Source organism: Haliotis rufescens, unplaced genomic scaffold, assembly GCF_023055435.1.
Source record: "Haliotis rufescens isolate VD_foot unplaced genomic scaffold, xgHalRufe1.0.p SCAF_2, whole genome shotgun sequence".
Taxonomy (NCBI): Eukaryota; Metazoa; Mollusca; class Gastropoda; order Lepetellida; family Haliotidae; genus Haliotis; species Haliotis rufescens.
Window position 1 is genome coordinate 44,623,010 of NW_025963890.1, and position 18,795 is coordinate 44,641,804.

The 18,795-nt window shown below is 38.7% G+C and overlaps 1 long non-coding RNA gene across 2 annotated transcripts in view; it reads left to right on the forward strand.

The window, feature by feature from the left end:
• Nucleotides 1-18,795, forward strand: part of LOC125382081 — a 58,599-nt gene that overhangs the window by 28,109 nt on the left and 11,695 nt on the right. The window contains exons 5-13 of one of the 2 annotated variants that reach the window (XR_007222276.1): nucleotides 5,389-5,473; nucleotides 5,772-5,920; nucleotides 10,608-10,692; nucleotides 10,986-11,312; nucleotides 11,448-11,535; nucleotides 11,825-11,894; nucleotides 12,248-12,308; nucleotides 15,578-15,627; nucleotides 18,019-18,579. This is a non-coding gene — a long non-coding RNA (uncharacterized LOC125382081). The remainder of the gene's footprint in view (nucleotides 1-5,388; nucleotides 5,474-5,771; nucleotides 5,921-10,607; nucleotides 10,693-10,985; nucleotides 11,313-11,447; nucleotides 11,536-11,824; nucleotides 11,895-12,247; nucleotides 12,309-15,577; nucleotides 15,628-18,018; nucleotides 18,580-18,795) is intronic. The other variant, XR_007222277.1, reaches the window with a different exon arrangement.

The following is an 18,795-nucleotide window of genomic DNA, read 5'->3' on the forward strand; positions in this document are numbered from 1 at the left end:
TGATCCATATCGAAACTCCTGGAATGGTAAAGTCTGTCCTGTGTTTGTCAACTAAAAAAAAATACTCACGGAAAAGATAAAAACACCTCTTTTTTCGATCTCAGATTTTAAATAAATGCAGTTAATATACAAAATATAAATATTCAAACAACTCAATTAGTTCTTATTGGACCTTGGCACAAACACAGCGTATCAAAGGATTTTATGTCTTTTTACACGTAAAAGTATGTAATAATATGAACAAAACAGACTATTGTGAAACTGAGCATAACAAGGTGTTAGTAGATCAAGGTGAACTTATGACACCTTCACGACAGGTGAAAACAGGTGCTTCAAACCCACGTGCATGTGATATGTTAGTGATTTGTGAGTGGCATTGTGGGATAGTAAATCATCGTCAAAATATCAGGACGTAAAAGTAACATATTCCCGTCTCAAACAACAACTTACATGTCATTATTATTATGTACATAAACATAGCTGTTATTTTTATTTTTGTTTTGATAACTTTTTCCCAGTCTAATTTGCATAATGCCTATAGCCTGTTTCTGCCATGTGAATTTGGACTTAGTTTTATTTTTTAATGTTGAAAGTGCCTACAAATTACCTCCTGTAAAGTACATTTTCTATTGAGCACTGAGATAAAACTAGCAAATCCAGACTAGTACTTTTCCAGTTGTTTTGTTATTTCGTATTTACATCTACGTAATGCTTTGTGTCGATTATTAAATCCAGCAAAACAGGCTTTTTTTCTTTCCCATGAGTACTTTACCAACTTAGGTAAATCAAAATCACACTTCCTTTCTCAATCCGGCCACTACTCGATGTTATATGTATGTTTCAATCATTTGCTGTCTCTGATAACCATTACAAATAAACATACAAAATTCTCACTGCCACGTAACTCATGTTGTACGTGTATAGATTGAATCTCTATGTGTTTATTTGTCATTCGCATGCATTATGTACGTAATTGATATTAATAGCGAAAGACCCCCACTAAGTTTGAATACTGTAAGTACATTTGTAAGTTTACTTACGTATTAGTTGGTCCGAAAATATATGTCAGAAAATATGTCAGAGTCTGTTATTTTAAATTTACATTTGGTCCCTATGCCTATTGATTATTTATACGGGGCATTTGTTGTATAACATCTTCGTACAGGCAACCTGTCCCTTTGTTGTATCTAAGTCACCATGTAATTACGATTGAAATATCGCATTTTGAAACTTTATGTATTAAGATCACAAAATATGGTTGGTATTTTACAGCACGAGAAACACTGTTATATATTTTACACATGGTAAGAATCGGCGTTCAATCTCACCACATAATCATGATTAAAAATACTACACGAAATATTTACAAATTTTCGACCATAATCCATTCACCAAAATAAATAAAAAGTTCCTAGATCTATCTGATGACAAATTAACAGAAGGTGACATCCATAAATTATCTTCCTTATTCAGATTTAGGTTCACAATAACAATGTCACTGGCAATATAAGTGGCAGCAGACATACCTAACAGGCCCTAACACTTTTCAGAGCACTCACGGATGTCAGGAGTTCTGGACACCGGGATTGTTTTTGAAGCTGGCAGGAATTCGCTGTTTTCAGTTTGACATCTTGTCCGAAATTGGCAAGAAGATCGTTAAATGCCTCGAATGTCGCTGGTGTTGCTCTTATATACTAGGTACAGCCATCTTTCTAGTAACAGACCCATCTCAAGTATGCCTTGTGTTTGTCAACAACCAACTGTGGTAAATCTCAATCACATTTCTTTCCACAATCTAGCCACTACTCAATATTGTACGTGCGTTTCAGTCATTTGAAGGCACTAACAACCATTGCAAATAAACTTACTACATTCTCACTGCCACGAAACTCATGTTGTACGTGTATAGAATGAATCTCTATGTGCGTATTTGTCATTCGCATGCATTATGAAGTTCGTGAACAGTTTACAGGTTGTACACATAGCCCGAGAAACACTGTTATATATTTTGTATTACCAATGACATCAACATTTTACTGGCGAAAGCCCATTCAGTTAATAAGTTGACAGGCTGTGTGGAACTACCTTGTTCAGACTGTTGGATATGTCATTGATGAAAATCAGAAAATATGTCGATGTATTTCTTCTTTTTGTGTGTAAAGTGCTTATCATTTATTCAATATGTATTACAAAAGCGAATCGCATGTTATGCAGTGTTGACCATTGAGGAATATACATATGCACGCCATTGATGTACTCATTATTCAGAAGATGGGAGTGAATTTGAACGTAATCTTTACACTTTAGAGAGATGGATTCATATAAACCAAAACAATACAATTTAGGCGCTTCGTTATGTAATAAATTGATGTGAGGAATTGCTGTACAATAAGGTTGATATCATTATTAACTTAAGTCAGATGTTTTGGCCAGTGTATGGAATAACGAATGGAGACTGATGAACAAAATAGGGAAGGTAAATATTTAAATCGCTTTGGGGTTTACGAATGGGTCCGAAAACAAGATACATAATCCTTTTTTTCTTAAGTTGTCGTCATGGTCCTTAGCGCTGATAATGACTTAGCTTACAAAGACATATCTTATCTAACAAACACAATGAGCTTAGTGTATTGAAGCTCATCAAAGCATGGGTCTAATTTATTTTGGGCCGGGCATAAGACCGTCAAATGTGACGCATATCGTGGCCATAGTTTGGAATTTGTGTCCTTTGCAATTTTAAGTTCAACAATAACTTTATTTCTCGTATTATTGATTCTCGGTACGATAATTTTCAAAAATCACTTCGTGAGCATAATTTGTAAAACCTATGTGTTTTTGCATACGGTACCGTGAAAAACATCCGTGTCTGGTTTGTTTTTTAAGAAAAGGTATCATTCAAATGTCAAGGTTCATCGATATTAACCCTATTCAAGACAATAAAACCGTTTTAGTCCACTTTGTCAAAACAAAAGAACATGTAGACATATTTTTTATATGAATACATTCCATCAACGAAATTAATTTTTGTATACTTTGAAAAAACCCATTTGAAGCAGGCTAGTTATAGCTTTGATCTGTAGCTGAATCAGGGTATTCATCATGAGAATCAATATATGACAAGAGTAAGTGGAAGCAGTGTAGCGATATTCGATGAAGTGTCGATGATGACTCTATCTAGGCTATAACATAACACAATACATCGCGTCATGGACAGGGGTTGAATATTTCACTGTTCATTATTTGATGGAAATATTTGACAATGTCGCACAATTAACACCATGAGTCACAAGAGCCTAGGTGGCTTTCACGACACTGATGCACTGATGCTCACCTTGTCTGTTTTGAGTCACATCAATGTGTACAGCACTGCCGTCAAATAGCTGGAGTCTTGCGTTAACCACACAAATAAACTTGCAGAAACATATTTTTTCGAAACTGCACGAAATTTGAATATATATTGTAGAACACATCGGGCCGCGTACTATTGAATTAGATCATCTTAGTGATGGATTAACACTGTGTAAGTGGACTGGTATATATGATAACGCTTATATAAGAAAAACCTTTATTATAATCAGAAACAGTAATACTAAAAACATAAATTATCGTGTTCAATTGAGAGCTTCAAGAATAGTGTTTTTAATATCTATGTTGTCACCTAATTTCAAAATATCACAATTACTCCCACATTTTTTTCACTATTATGCATGAAACTGCTGTGGAAGTATTGTCTGAGTGTCTCTCTGCTTCACACTGATATATTTCTCAAATTTTGTCAAAAACTTACGTTTAGTAGCTTGGTTCTGAGCATTTTGTCACTGGGGTGGTACCGGGAGAGTGATTGTTGACAAACAAGCTGCCAGTGACGTCACATCTCGTAAAATATCATTAACATATAATTTTATGTAGCTTTCAGTATGTTTGATAAGTTGCGAAATATTAACGCTGCTACCGTAATTAATAGCAGTCATGGTATTTCTTTTATCCCCTGTCTTTCGATTAAATGGATATCCCATTGTTCATTTCTGTATTGCGCTATGGCCATTTATATCGTTATGTTTTGCAGTATATTCTTATAATTCAGAGAGCAAAACCTTTTTGTCTGCCAGAACATATCCACTTGGCCTCTGCTCTGTAATATCCATATCCTTCTTGTATTCTATACCATTAATGCATGGTTGTTTTAATCATAATTGTACGGGATAAAGCTTACAAATCAACTTATCAAAAATACATAATCATCACTCTCGTCAATCTTATCAACCTTTTTAACTGTCTCTGCAATTCTCCGTGCGGAGACGACTGCTGGAAGGTTTGGGGTTAAATCCCCGGCCGCGTCATACCAAAAGACGTTAAAAATAATACTTGTTGTTACCCTGCCTGGCGCACGGCATAAAGGGGCTAAAACAAGGACTGGTCGGCTCGGAGTCCGTATACTGTGTTTGAATGGGGTATTCATGTTAACCTGCAGCATGGTATCTCAGTGTGCTAGGAGTATGAAATCGGCATTATTCCGGACTAGTACAAGCAGCCAAACACACACACACACACACACGCACGCACGCACGCACGCGCACATGCACACACACGCACGCACACACACACACACGTCGCTATGTAAGTGCAATACTTTTGAATGTGCCGTTAAACGCGATTTCACCTCAGCCCGTGCGGAGACTTTTATTACTGTATAAAAGAATGTCCATTTTAGCAGTGTAGTTATTAAGCAATTAAGAAAAAACAAACTAGTCCTATTATTGTTAAACGGAAGCTCCCACCTCAGCTGTACTGAAAATGTACACTCTGTTACATGTGGCAATTTACAAAACGCTAAAATATTTAAGTCTTTTTATTATTATTTATATTTTGATAAGGCATTCCAAACATGATTAGACCCGTGAAGATCCGGGGAAGAATAGGTCTTCAGCAACCCATGCTTGCCGTAAAAGGCGACTATGCTTGTCGCGAGGGGACTAACGGGATCGGGTGGTCAGGCTCGCTGACTTGTTGATGCATGTCATCGATCCAAATTGCGTGGTGCGGTAGATTTCCGTGAAGATCCGGGGTAGAATAAGTCTTCAGCAACCCATGCTTGCCGTAAAAGGCGACTTTGCTTGTCGTAAGAGGCGACTAACGGAATCGAGTGGTCAGGCTCGCTGACTTGGTTGATGCATGTCATCGATCCCAATTGCATGGATGGATGCACATGTTGTCAATCACTGGATTGTTTGGTCCAGGCTCGATTAATTACAGACCGCCGTCATATGGCTGGAATATTGCTGAGTGTGGCGTTAAACAACAAACAAACTTATCTTTAACATCGTCATTGAAATGTGTGGTACGATGTCGCATGTTTCGTTGTAATGACATTTCACATGATTGTTTCAGTTGAGTATTTGGAGGTGAATTCAGTATCGATGTGGAATGAACATCTTAACTTGGACGGTTGGGCTCTATTCCATCTTCCAGTTCGGTAAGGTTTGAACAGAACCTACAAAACATCAACACATTTGCCATCCTTATTTCGAAAGTGTAAATATACCAACTAACCTAGATTACCAACTTAATATCAAGTATGTTGGATTTGGGTCGCGTAAATGCAGTACTTTACATTGCACGCCGATGTGATCTTCTAAAAATTGAGTTCTAAAACGTAAACGAATTAGTTGGTATCTGTATTGCTGTATTTACCTTGAGTCTTTATTTCACAAAGGATCACCCGACTCTCTTATTGTTGCTGTAATCTGCTGACATCCGTTTATCCTTTACAGTACCAGTGACCAGTGAAGTTGGAGGCGGGCACAGTGGTAGTAACAAGTGGGGACCTGCATGTGTCAAGAACTGTCCATCTAATTGTCGCCCTTATTACAACATAGTCCACTGTAATGCCACTACGGGAGCGTGTCTGGAAGGTTGTAACGTAGGATATCATGATACCAACTGTAGCAGAGAGTGCAATTCCAACTGTATCTCAATCTTAGTTTTTAAAACATTGAAGTTAAAATCAGTAGAAATATGTAATGTTTCTTTAATTAACAATCTATTTACTATTTGTTGTTGACCAGCGGGGATAACGGGGTTATGTGAGCTTTGCTCACTTCTTTCTTGTTTGTTGGTCATTCGCATGCATTATGTACGTAATTGATATTAATAGCGAAAGACCCCCACTCAGTTTGAACACTGTCAATTCATTTGTAAGTTTACTTATGTATTATTTGGTCCCAAAATATATGTCAGAAAATATGTCAGAGTCTGTTATTTAAATTTACATTTGGTCCCTATGCCTATTAACTATTTGTACGGGGCATTTGTTGTATAACATCTTCGTACAGGCAACCTGTCCCTTTGTTGTATCTAAGTCACCATGTAATTACGATTGAAATATCGCATTTTGAAACTTTATGTATTAAGATCACAAAATATGGTTGGTATTTTACAGCACGAGAAACACTGTTATATATTTTACACATGGTAAGAATTGGCGTTCAATCTCACCACATAATCATGATTAAAAATACTACACGAAATATTTACAAACTTTTGAACATAATCCATTCACCAAAATAAATAAAAAGTTCCTAGATCTATCTGATGACAAATTACCAGAAGGTGACATCCATAAATTATCTTCCTTATTCAGATTTAGGTTCACAATAACAATGACACTGGCAATATAAGTGGCAGCAGACATACCTAACAGGCCCTACAACACTTTTCAGAGCACTCACGGATGTCAGGAATTCTGGACACTGGAGTTGTTTTATAAGCTCGCAGGAATTCGGTGGTTTCAGTTTGACATCTTGTCCGAAATTGGCAAGAAGATCGTTAAATGCCTCGAATGTCGCTGGTGTTGCTCTTATATACTAGGTACAGCCATCTTTCTAGTAACAGACCCATCTCAAGTATGCCTTGTGTTTGTCAACAACCAACTGTGGTAAATCTCAATCACATTTCTTTCCACAATCTAGCCACTACTCAATATTGTACGTGCGTTTCAGTCATTTGGAGTCACTAACAACCACTCCAAATAAACTTACTACATTCTCACTGCCACGGAACTCATGTTGTACATGTATAGAATGAATCTCTTTGTGCGTATTTGTCATTCGCATGCCTTATGAAGTTCGTGAACAGTTTACAGGTTGTACACATAGCCCGAGAAACACTGTTACATATTTTATATTACCAATGACATCAACATTGTACTGGCGAAAGCCCATTCAGTTAATAAGTTGACAGGCTTTGTGGAACTACCTTGTTCAGACTGTTGGATATGCCATTGATGAAAATCAGAAAATATGTCGATGTATTTCTTCTATTTTGTGTGTAAAGTGCTTATCATTTAATCAATATGTATTACAAAAGCGAATCGCATGTTATGCAGTGTTGACCATTCAGGAATATACATATGCACGCCATTGATGAACTCATTATTCAGAAGATGGGAGTGAATTTGAACGTAATCTTTACACTTTAGAGAGATGGATTCATATAAACCAAAACAATACAATTTAGGCGCTTCGTTATGTACTAAATTAATGTGAGGAATTGTTGTAAAATAAGGTTGATATCATTGTTAACTTAAGTCAGATATTTTTTGTGTATGGAATAACGAATGGAGACTGATGAACAAAATAAGAAAGGTAAATATTTAAAACGCTTTGGGGTTTACGAATGGGTCCGAAAACAAGATTCATAATCCTTTTTGCCTTCAGTTGTCATACATGGTCCTTAGCGCTGATAATGTCTTAGCTTACAAAGACATATCTTATCTAACAAACACAATGAGCTTAGTGTATTGAAGGTCATCAAAGAATGGGTCTAATTTAATGTGACGCATATCATGGCTATAGTTTGGAATTTGTGTTCTCGGCAACTTTAAGTTCAACAATAGCTTTATTTCTCGTATTATTGATTCTCCGTATGATAATTTTCAAAAATCACTTCGTAAGCATAATTTGTAAAACCCCTATGTGTTTTGCATACGGCACCGTGAAAAACATCCGTGTCTGGTTTGTTTTTTAAGAAAAGGTATCATTCAAATGTCAAGGTTCATCGATATTAACCCTATTCAAGACTATAAAACCGTTTTAGTCCACTTTGTCAAAACAAAAGAACATGTAGACATATTTTTTATATGAATACATTTCATCAACGAAATTAATTTTTATATACTTTGAAAAAAACCCATTTGAAGCAGGCTAGTTATAGCCTTGATCTGTAGCCGAATCAGGGTATTTATCATAAGTGGAAGCAGTGTAGCGATATTCGATCAAGTGTCGATGATGACTCTATCTAGGCTATAACATAACACAATACATCGCGTCATGGACAGGGGTTGAATATTTCACTGTTCATTATTTGATGGAAATATTTGACATTGTCGCACAATTAACACCATGAGTCACAAGAGCCTAGGTGGCTTTCACGACACTGGTGCACTGATGCTCACCTTGTCTGCTTTGAGTCACATCAATGTGTACAGAACTGCCGTCAAATAGTTGGAATATTGCTGAGTCTTGCGTTAAACAACAAATAAACTTGCATAAATACATTGTTTCGAAACTACACGAAACTTGAATATATATTGTAGAACACATCGGGCTGCGTACTATTAAAATAGATCATCTTAGTGATGGATCAACACTGTGTAAGTGGATTGGTATATATGATAACGTTTATATAAGAAAAACCTTTATTTTAATCAGAAACAGTAATACTAAAAACATAAATTATCGTGTTCAATTGAGAGCTTCAAGAATACTGTTTTTAATATCTATGTTGTCACCTAATTTCAAAATATCACAATTACTCCCACATTTTTTTCACTATTATGCATGAAATTGCTGTGGAAGTATTGTCTGAGTGTCCCTCTGCTTCACACTGATATATTTCTCAAATTTTGTCAAAAACTTACGTTTAGTAGCTTGGTTCTGAGCATTTTGTCACTGGGGTGGTACCGGGAGAGTGATTGTTGACAAACAAGCTGCCAGTGACGTCACATCTCGTAAAATATCATTAACATATAATTTTATGTAGCTTTTTGTATGTTTGATAAGTTGCGAAATATTAACGCTGCTACCGTAATTAATAGCAGTCATGGTATTTCTTTTATCCCCTGTCTTTCGATTAAATGGATATCCCATTGTTCATTTCTGTATTGCGCTATGGCCATGTATATCGTTATGTTTTGCAGTATATTCTTATAATTCAGAAAGCGAAACCTTTTTGTCTGCCAGAACATATCAACTTGGCCTGTGCTCTGTAATATCCATATCCTTCTTGTATTCTATACCATTAATGCATGGGTGTTTTAATCATAATTGTACGGGATAAAGCTTACAAATCAACTTATCAAAAATATATAATCATCACTCTCGTCAATCTTATCAACCTTTCTAACTGTCTCTGCAATTCTCCGTGCGGGGACGACCGCTGGAAGGTTTGGGGTTAAATCCCCGGCCGCGTCATACCAAAAGACGTTAAAAATAATACTTGTTGTTACCCTTACCCTTTAGGGGCTAAAACAAGGACTGGTCGGCTCGGAGTCCGTATACTGTGTTTGAGTGGGGTATTCATGTTAACCTGCGCCATGGTATCTCAGTGTGCTAGCAGTATGAAATCGGCACTAGTCCGGACTAGTACAAGCAGCCAAACACACACACGCACGCAACACACGCACGCACGCACGCACGCGCCCATGCACACACACGCACACACACACACTTCGCTATGTAAGTGCAACAATCTTGAACGCGCCGTAAAACTCGATTTCACTTCACCCCGTGCAGAGACTTATATTACTGTATAACATAATGTCCATTTTAGCAGTGCAGTTAACAGTGCAATTAAGAAAAAGCAACCTAGTCCTATTATTGTTAAATGGAAGCTCCCATCTCAGCTGTACTGAAAATGTACACTCTGTTACATGTAGCAATTTACAAAACGCTAAAATATATTTAAGTCATTTTATTATTATTTATATTTTGATTAAAAATTCCAAACATATATATGCTCTATTTCATCACCCAGTGACTAAAAATGATAGGATTAAAATCAATGTTATATATATATATATATATATATGTTTTGGCTTCTCATCCTAACATGATTAGACCCGTGAAGATCCGGAGAAGAGAAGGTCTTCAGCAACCGTTGCTTGCCGTAAAAGGCGACTATGCTTGTCGTGAGGGGACTAACGGGATTGAGTGATCAGGCTCGCTGACTTGGTTGATGCATGTCATCGATCCCAACTGCGTGGTGCGGTAGATTTCCGTGAAGATCCGGGGTAGAATAGGTCTTCAGCAACCCATGCTTGCCGTAAAAGGCGACTTTGCTTGTCGTAAGAGGCGGCTAACGGGATCGACTGATCAGGCACACTGACTTGGTTGATGCATGTCATCGATCCCGATTGCGTGGATGGATGCGCATGTTGTCAATCACTGGATTGTTTGGTCTAGGCTCGATTAATAACAGACCGCCGTCATATGGCTGGAATAGTGCTGAGTGTGGCGTTAAACAACAAACAAACTTATTTTTAACATCGTCGTTGAAATGTGTGGTGCGATGTCGCATGTTTCGTTGTAATGACATTTCACATGTTTCAGTTGAGTATTTGGAGATGAATTCAGTATCGATGTGGAATGAACATCTTAACTTGGACGGTTGGGCTCTATTCCATCTTCCAGTTCGGTAAGGTTTGAACAGAACCTACAAAACATCATCACATTTGCCATCCTTATTTCGAAAGTGTAAATATACCAACTAGATTACCAACTTAATATCAAGTATGTTGGATCTGGGTCGCGTAAATGCAGTACTTTATATTGCACGCCGATGTGATCTTCTAAAAATTGAGTTCTAAAACGTAAACGAATTAGTTGGTATCTGTATTGCTGTATTTACCTTGAGTCTTTATTTCACTAAGGATCACCCAACTCTCTTATTGTTGCTGTAATCTGCTGACATCCGTTTCTCCTTCACAGTACCAGTGACCAGTGAAGTTGGAGGTGGACACTGTGGTAGTAACAAGTGGGGACCTGCATGTGTCAAGAGCTGTCCATCTAACTGTCGCCCTTTTCACGATATCGTTCACTGTGATTTCACTACAGGAGAGTGTCTGGAAGGTTGTGACGTGGGCTATCATGATACCTTCTGTCGCACACAATGCAACTCTAACTGCATCAACAACACCTGTAACCAAGTAGATGGCGAGTGTTCCATTGGGTGCAAGAATGGGACATCGTGTATAGTTACAACGCCACCAATTGCAACAAACAAGTCTAATACTGATATCACGCAGACTCATAGCGGTGAGAGTTGCAATCAGATTTCCAAGTAGATACAATTTCGAACCTTCCCAGCAACATAATGCAGTTGGGTGTATTTTGTGAATGACGACCAGGGTTATCCTGTGGATAAATGGTTCCGTTTGTTCTGAGTTTCAGATTTCACTAGCTGCCTCGGTGTTTCCTTAACCATCATAGTGACTGTGATTTTAAATGCACTGTCAGCATTGTTTGTATATGCCATATGGTAAGTAAACGCATTCAAACCAGGATATAGGCAATTATTTTAAACTTTGCAAACGTAAGCGAAAACTGTTTGTCACTGGCATACATTTGTCAGTATATGTAAAGGGTGCAATGGTCTAATTAAAACAATATGATTAAGTCTTGGTGCAATGTAATCTGGTCTGTGCCAGTTAATGGTCTAACAATTCTTTATAGTAAACAGTGTTTTATTGTTTATACTTCGTCACAAAATACATTTAAGTGGAATGCCATATGTTATATGGATATCAAATATTAAATAATATTCACAGGCGCAGACGCAGACGCAGACACCAAATACGGAGAAACAAGAGGACTGATGAAGGTCGTGCAGAGGAAACGGTATGTAACATCACAACTGAGTGTTTTATCCTGTACATGGATCTTTCACTTAATAGATTTTGCCAGATATTGACGGCGGTACGATCCTTAATAGCCATACGGCTTATCTGGTTTTATTTGATTGAATGATATTAATTCACTTAATGAAAGGTATATACAGAAAGGTTAGTTACAAACAATAAATTGTGTTGCACAATTCTTAATTCAGGCTGGCGACTTGAGCTAGTGTTCGTAAAACTAAATTTTTGAACAGACGTCAGTCACAAAGGAAACAACTTTTTTAAGTTCCAGAAATCTAAATGTTTGTGGACAGTTACTCAAGACGCTGTAACGTTTATTTTTGCTTCTTACAGGTTGAGATGAACCGACTGGATACTGAATACAGCAATTGATTCTTTCAGCACAAATATTGTTGTGAGTGTCATTATTCATAAAATTCAAAAATGACACACGTTATAAACATATAATTTTATATATACACATGCACAAAAGTTAAGCGCCACCATATTCATAGTCTCTTGATTTCACGTGTGGGAATCAGAAAAACGAAATATGATGATGTGTCCAGATACCACAAGGAAAGCGTGCTTTACGTGTTGCTGCAGTTCCCCTACCCTATAAATAGTGAAATTCAAGTTTCAGACATTTGGTTGCATTTTGCCCCTGTGTGAGATTCCCCTTCCAAAAGAGGTTGAAAATCAGCCATGGTGAGGAGAAAGTTACCGAACGCTAAAGATGGCAAGTGATAGGCATGAAAAATGAAGCACTGTGCAACTGTACGCTGCAACGTCTACCCTACTCACTATAGACACCGCAATATTTCACAAAACACCAGTGACACATACACACTCTAGGCATGGCTGCATGCATATCGAACTGTATTGTTGACATATTTTTCTTTTTGGGTGTCGCCTGTGATTTATTGCATATCTCGCGAACAAATACGAAATATTGTATACATAGTTGAATAATAAAGGTTCGGAGATTCACTAAAAGTATTATTCCCAAAGATCATAACGACATTCATCGCCGCGTCTACTTAGGACCTTGAACATCGTCTTGTAAATTGTGAGTAGCGCCCCTCGGACAAAGTGGACAGTCGTTAGAAATTGCATACTTGACTCAACCGATGCAATCTCGTCGTGAATCCTTTGTGCTCCGAAATTAAACGGATGGTAGATGATGAAATGTATTTATAACGTGCTGAATTCCAACCATCAAACGTATGCCCAAAGCGCTACAAATGATGTAACGTAACGGTAATTACAATAAAATGCAAGCAGATAAATCATCTGTTGAGTCGAATGTAACCAAATAACCAATTACATGGCATGACCCGTGAAGATTCCGGGGTGGAATAGGTCTGCAGCAACCCATGCTTTCCGTAAAAGGTGACTATGCTTGTCGTAAAAGGCGACTAACGGGATCGGGTGGTCAGGCTCGCTGACTTGGTTGATGCATGTCATCGATCCCAATTGCGTGGTTCGATGCTCATGACATTAATCACTGGATTGTCTGGTCCAGACTCGATTATTTACAAACCGCCGTCATATAGCATGAATATTGCTGAGTGCGGCGTTAAACGACAAACCAACCAAATCCCCTCACCTAAGCTGAATGAGTTTGAAGCTAGATTTTTACCACGGTGGCAGTCGTTGACGTAAACGTCTGTCTAGCACATCCGACGGATGAATTGAAACCCCGTATGTGTATGTTCGGAGCACTAAGGTGGGATAAGTGTGTGCGGGTCTGTATACTTGTCGGGAGTAATGCTGGTTTCATCTTGCGAGCCCACTGAGATATCGTGCCGCAGTTTAACCATCTTCCCGAGGCAAGTGAGTTAACTGCCTATAATAGTCCAGTTTCCACCCTTGCCGAACTAGGCTGGTATTATGGAGTTACATTTTGGCTGGGCTAACGAGTCATAGTCCAATCAAAATCGCGCACCGAAATAGAAATCCGGTTCGTAAAATGTCATGCCGATTTTGGTCGACTGCAGGATTTGCAAAGCATGTGCACCGCTAACTCGTTGTCAACAGATATATTCTATATCTTTTCATGTTTTTAATCAAGGTGCTCACGTGATTTGATGCACTTCGCGATGTAAGACTCGTTTTATCACAATATAGATCTTGATTATCGATCAGATCGTCTTGACTGGGCGCCATCGTTTTGTTTGAAGCAAATGCAAGTGATACGAGAGGTTGAATCTGATTGGTCAATAGGAGAGGCATAGAAAGGACATAACTCGTAATAGCCACTGGTGGCGCTACGATCGATCCCAGGAATTCCAGCCTAGTTCGGCAAGGGTGGAAACTAGACTTTTAAAGTCAGTTAACACTCTTGCCTTGGGAAGATGCAGTTTAACATGGGTACCCCACGCGGTATACTTACTCCAAACCAACCAATCCTTGTTTTACATGGTACAAACAAGTACCATCTTGTACCTCTTTTGATATGAAGGGCAAAAGATACATCCACTAGACCACGGAGGTGATCAGTATAGAGTGTGCTGTGGAGGTACGAGCTTTTACATGCTGACAAACGAACCCTGGTGTTTGCAGAGTCGGGACAAAGTAATGACCCAACCTGTTACGTTGCCCTAGAAATGAGCAAGGGCTGTTCTTCGCCCCTAAAAGAGAGCTTTTCTTCATCATGATACTTCCATCGAATTCCGACATCAGACATAACGCTCATTTCGTCGTCGACACATACGGATCCACCCATATCACGTTTGAAAAGGAAACGTGATTCACCACTGAACCAATTACGTTACGCCAACGATGCTGAGCCAATGATAATATAACCGACTCCACTGCAGTGATGTAAAATGAAGCCAACGTAGGGCCTTCATGCTCGGATTCCAGCAGCTCGTAAGCGGTTAAAGACCTGGGAGGTAAACTATGAATTTATTTCGCACTGTACGTTGCAGTGAGTGACCTGTTACGAAGATGGAGGACCAGTGTTCCACAAAGTTATGGTAGCGATAAGGTGTTCGTAACTGTCTTGCTTTAACATAGACTTATGACTGTCGTTGCGCTACGATCGATCGCTTTGTTACCCCTGGATATCGCGATCCTGAGCTGCTGACGTGATGTGGATTTTCCGCCATCTAGGACGATCTCTAACTCTGCCGTATGGCTAGTATCATGCCAAAACTCGTGGAATTGTGCTCTTGGCAGGGTTCAAATACCTTGACACTGATACTTGTGAATCATCGCCTTCAAGTCTGCTAATAGCGTCAACTTTTGAATTAATAAGTCTTCAATAAGAGTCAAAATACAACTGAATTTGACATTGTTTCATAAACACATGCTTATATATAGTCTGAATCGAACGTGATAGCTGGAATGGTTATGGAAGCGGTTTTCTCGCTTTTATTATTCAAGTGAATAACTTGGTTTAGTAACACGTGACAAATTCCACCTGTTGCATCTGAAAACTGCATTACAGGTTCCCAAGAAAAGAAATAATGGTTTTGTCAAAGCCCATCTCTATTAACTGTCTAATATAATGGAACAGTTGTGGCACTTTATCAGTCAACAAAGATCATGCAGACCGTATTTACATGTAGCAGTGCAACATGGAAAACCTTCCACATACGGAGTTAAAACTTTGAATTTGTTTTAAAATGTATATATTCTTTCCCATTATCTATATCTGATGATAGTGTTTCTTTTCAGCCTTTCTGCAAGTATGGATGAATGCCGATTATTTCGTTACGTCGTATTGTGTAAGTATTGGTAACAATATGTGCATAGTAATTAATTGTAGGTTTCGTATGTGACACTACGATAGGGACGCGGTCTACACAATTTCTGGATATGTTGTTAACATATTTATGTGACAAATTGTGTGAAGTTGGATTGGTAAACAAGTAAAGATTTATGTTGATGATGGTCTAGAACTGGAGATAAACGTTGATGCACTCGTTATGATCAATAAATATGCGTAGTTATGTCCGGCACTGTAACTGTACCTCAGAAACGAAGATGTTGAAATTATGTCTCCGAAACTTAAAATCAGGGTTGTGTATGGTGAAAATCATTACAAATTGATGAAGTCACACGTTGATCTGCAGTAATCGAACTTGATAAAAACCTGGGCAGTGACAGACAGTAAAGGGTTCAAACAATAAAGACAATTGTCCTAAAGCTATTCATCACATTATCATATTTAGTATTTAAATCGAGATATGTTTACAATGTCAAAAATCAAAAGACAAAATAGCCACGTTCCTTCACGCACCTAATCCCAGAATAATCGTAAATGGAAAATAATAGTACATGAAGAGTGTGTAAGATATACCGAACAACAAAAGTTCCTGTGACTTTGAATAAGATTTAATGCAAAGTTATGTTTTTTACCAAATCTGAAACAATTTCGGTTTGCAACAGATAAAAAACTCATGTAAGTGTTCAAATGGTTTAATTTGCCATACTGACTTCGGAAAATGCGTGATTTCATAAAAAACCATGAACATGCCAAAATGTCAACTTACAAATCAATAGCGTTTGTGTCATCCTCTGGTTGCGATGCAAGAAACAGATCTTTGTCTCATGGAAATCGACCAGGCTTTGCACAAAGTCCTGTGGATATTTGTCCATATTTGCTGGAGCATGTTTCGAAGTTCCTGGAGTGTCTGTGGAGCACGTGGTTGACGTCTAAGGCGCCGATCCATCTCATCCCACATGTGCTCGATTGGTGAGAGATCAGAGGAGCGAGCCGGCCAGGGGATGACATTCACGTTGTTTTGTTGAAGAGAATCCTGAACAAGTCAAGCAATATGAGGCCGCGCGTTGTCATGTTGAAAGGTAATGCCTGGGCCATAACGACGCAAAAACGGTAGAACAACAGGGCCGATGATTTGACATTTCCCTCTACCACTATCAAACTGGTCCTCTGCCTTGCTGTAATCCCACCCCATACCATAACGCTGCCGTACCCGAACCGATCTTTTTCCATGCCACAATGATTGACGTAACGTTCACCTCGATGTCGGTACACTCGAATCCGTCAATCGCTGTGGCTGAGGAGAAAACGAGACTCATCAGTGAATGGAACTTGTCCCAACTGCATGGCCGCACAGAGTAGACGCTGTCTCCTCCACTGTAGACGTGCTTGGCGGTGGTTTCCTGTCAAAATTGGACGTCTGGCGGGTCTTCTGGCGACAATCCCTGCTTATCTGAGGCGGCGGCGTACGGTTTGTGAAAATATTCGTCGAAGGCCAGGGATGCTTCTTGCAGTCACTGATGCTGGCTGGAATCGATTTTGTAGGTGTGTTGTTCGAATGTAGTTGCCTTGTTGATTATTGGTTACGCGTGGCCTTCCACTCTGAGGATGGTCTCTGACTGACTTCGTCTGTTGCCAACATTGCCATAAACACCAAATGGTGTTTCTGTGGACGTTAAATTGTCTTGCAACATCACGTTGACTCTATCCTGCTTCAAGCAAACTAATGGCTCGCAGACGCTCATTTTCGGACAGGCGTGGCATTTCGTAATGTTGAATAGTTGCATAATTTTGTTGTTTTTTGGAGTGGTTGTTGTCAGTACAATGCTAAACAATGCCTATGGAATCCCGTTAACGCACATGTTTTTATACCCATTCTTGGGTAGTGAAATGCATGAGGCTTACATAAAAGTCAACTTTTGCATGGAATGCATGCATTTCTGTTGCAGTTGCGTTTTTGTGATTTGATTCCATACCTGACTACAATATTGAAAACCAAACTCTACTTATTTGAAAAATACACTAAAATATTGGTGTCACAGGAACCTTTGTTGTTGAGTATATTTTTTTGGAAACATGTATGACCACAAATACTTTGAGTTTATTTAAGATATGTCTTGTTCATTGTACATATATAATCAAAGTGTATCGCCTATGCACCTTTGTTACAAACAAAATGCATTAAAAGAAGCTTGGGGTCAGGAAACTATAAACTATTAATACTCAGCTAATTAAAATCCTTATCTCAAAATAGTATATACCCGTCAAAACAGTCATCAGAGCGTATCTGTTTATGAACGCACGTTCTATAATAATGTGCATTGATATAATCAACACGTAGCGTTGACTCGTATGTTTATACATTGTTTCACGATAATGTTTTTGCTTTCAGTGACAATGGTTGTTGGTATACAGGCTCAACAATGCCCAGCTGGTTTCTATGGTAGCAGGTGCCAGCATCCGTGTCCAAGGAATTGCAATAGCCAGCAATGCAACATTGACAAATTTGGTCGAACTGTTTGTACCTACGGATGTGTGGATGGATACAGAGGCACCTCGTGCAGAATCCCCTGTCCAGTGAATTGTCAAGTGTGTGAACGTGTCAACGGCAGCTGTATTAACTGTAAGGATCCCTTTCATGGTACAAACTGTACTCTCACATGTGAAGAGTTGTGCCAGGGATTCCGGTGTGACACAGACCAGACTTGCTCTAAAACGACGTGTCTTGACGGGCAGTATGGACAGAACTGCAGTAACAAGTGTTATCCCCAGTACCTGACATGTACCCGATCTACTGGAGGCTGCACTGCCTGCAGAGATGGTTACTATGGACAGTTCTGTGAGCTGGATTGTCCTCGGTGCGGCTTTACAGACGGTAGTGTGGATCAGACATGTAAAGATGGATGCAACACGATTTCATGTTCAGACATCACAGGCGGCGACTGTGGAAGGAGTAAGTAATATTGCACATTGCAAATATTGCACAGGCGCATCAAGCGGTGTATGTACCTCTCTTGCACTTGAAGTGAAAATGCATAATGCCAACGTAGAGTATTTTAATACAATTGTCAAGGGTATGCTGTGTAATATCCTCTTTAAATAAGCAACACATTGACATATGTTATTAACCTGTGATTCATATCAAATTAATCAAGAGTATAACTCACGT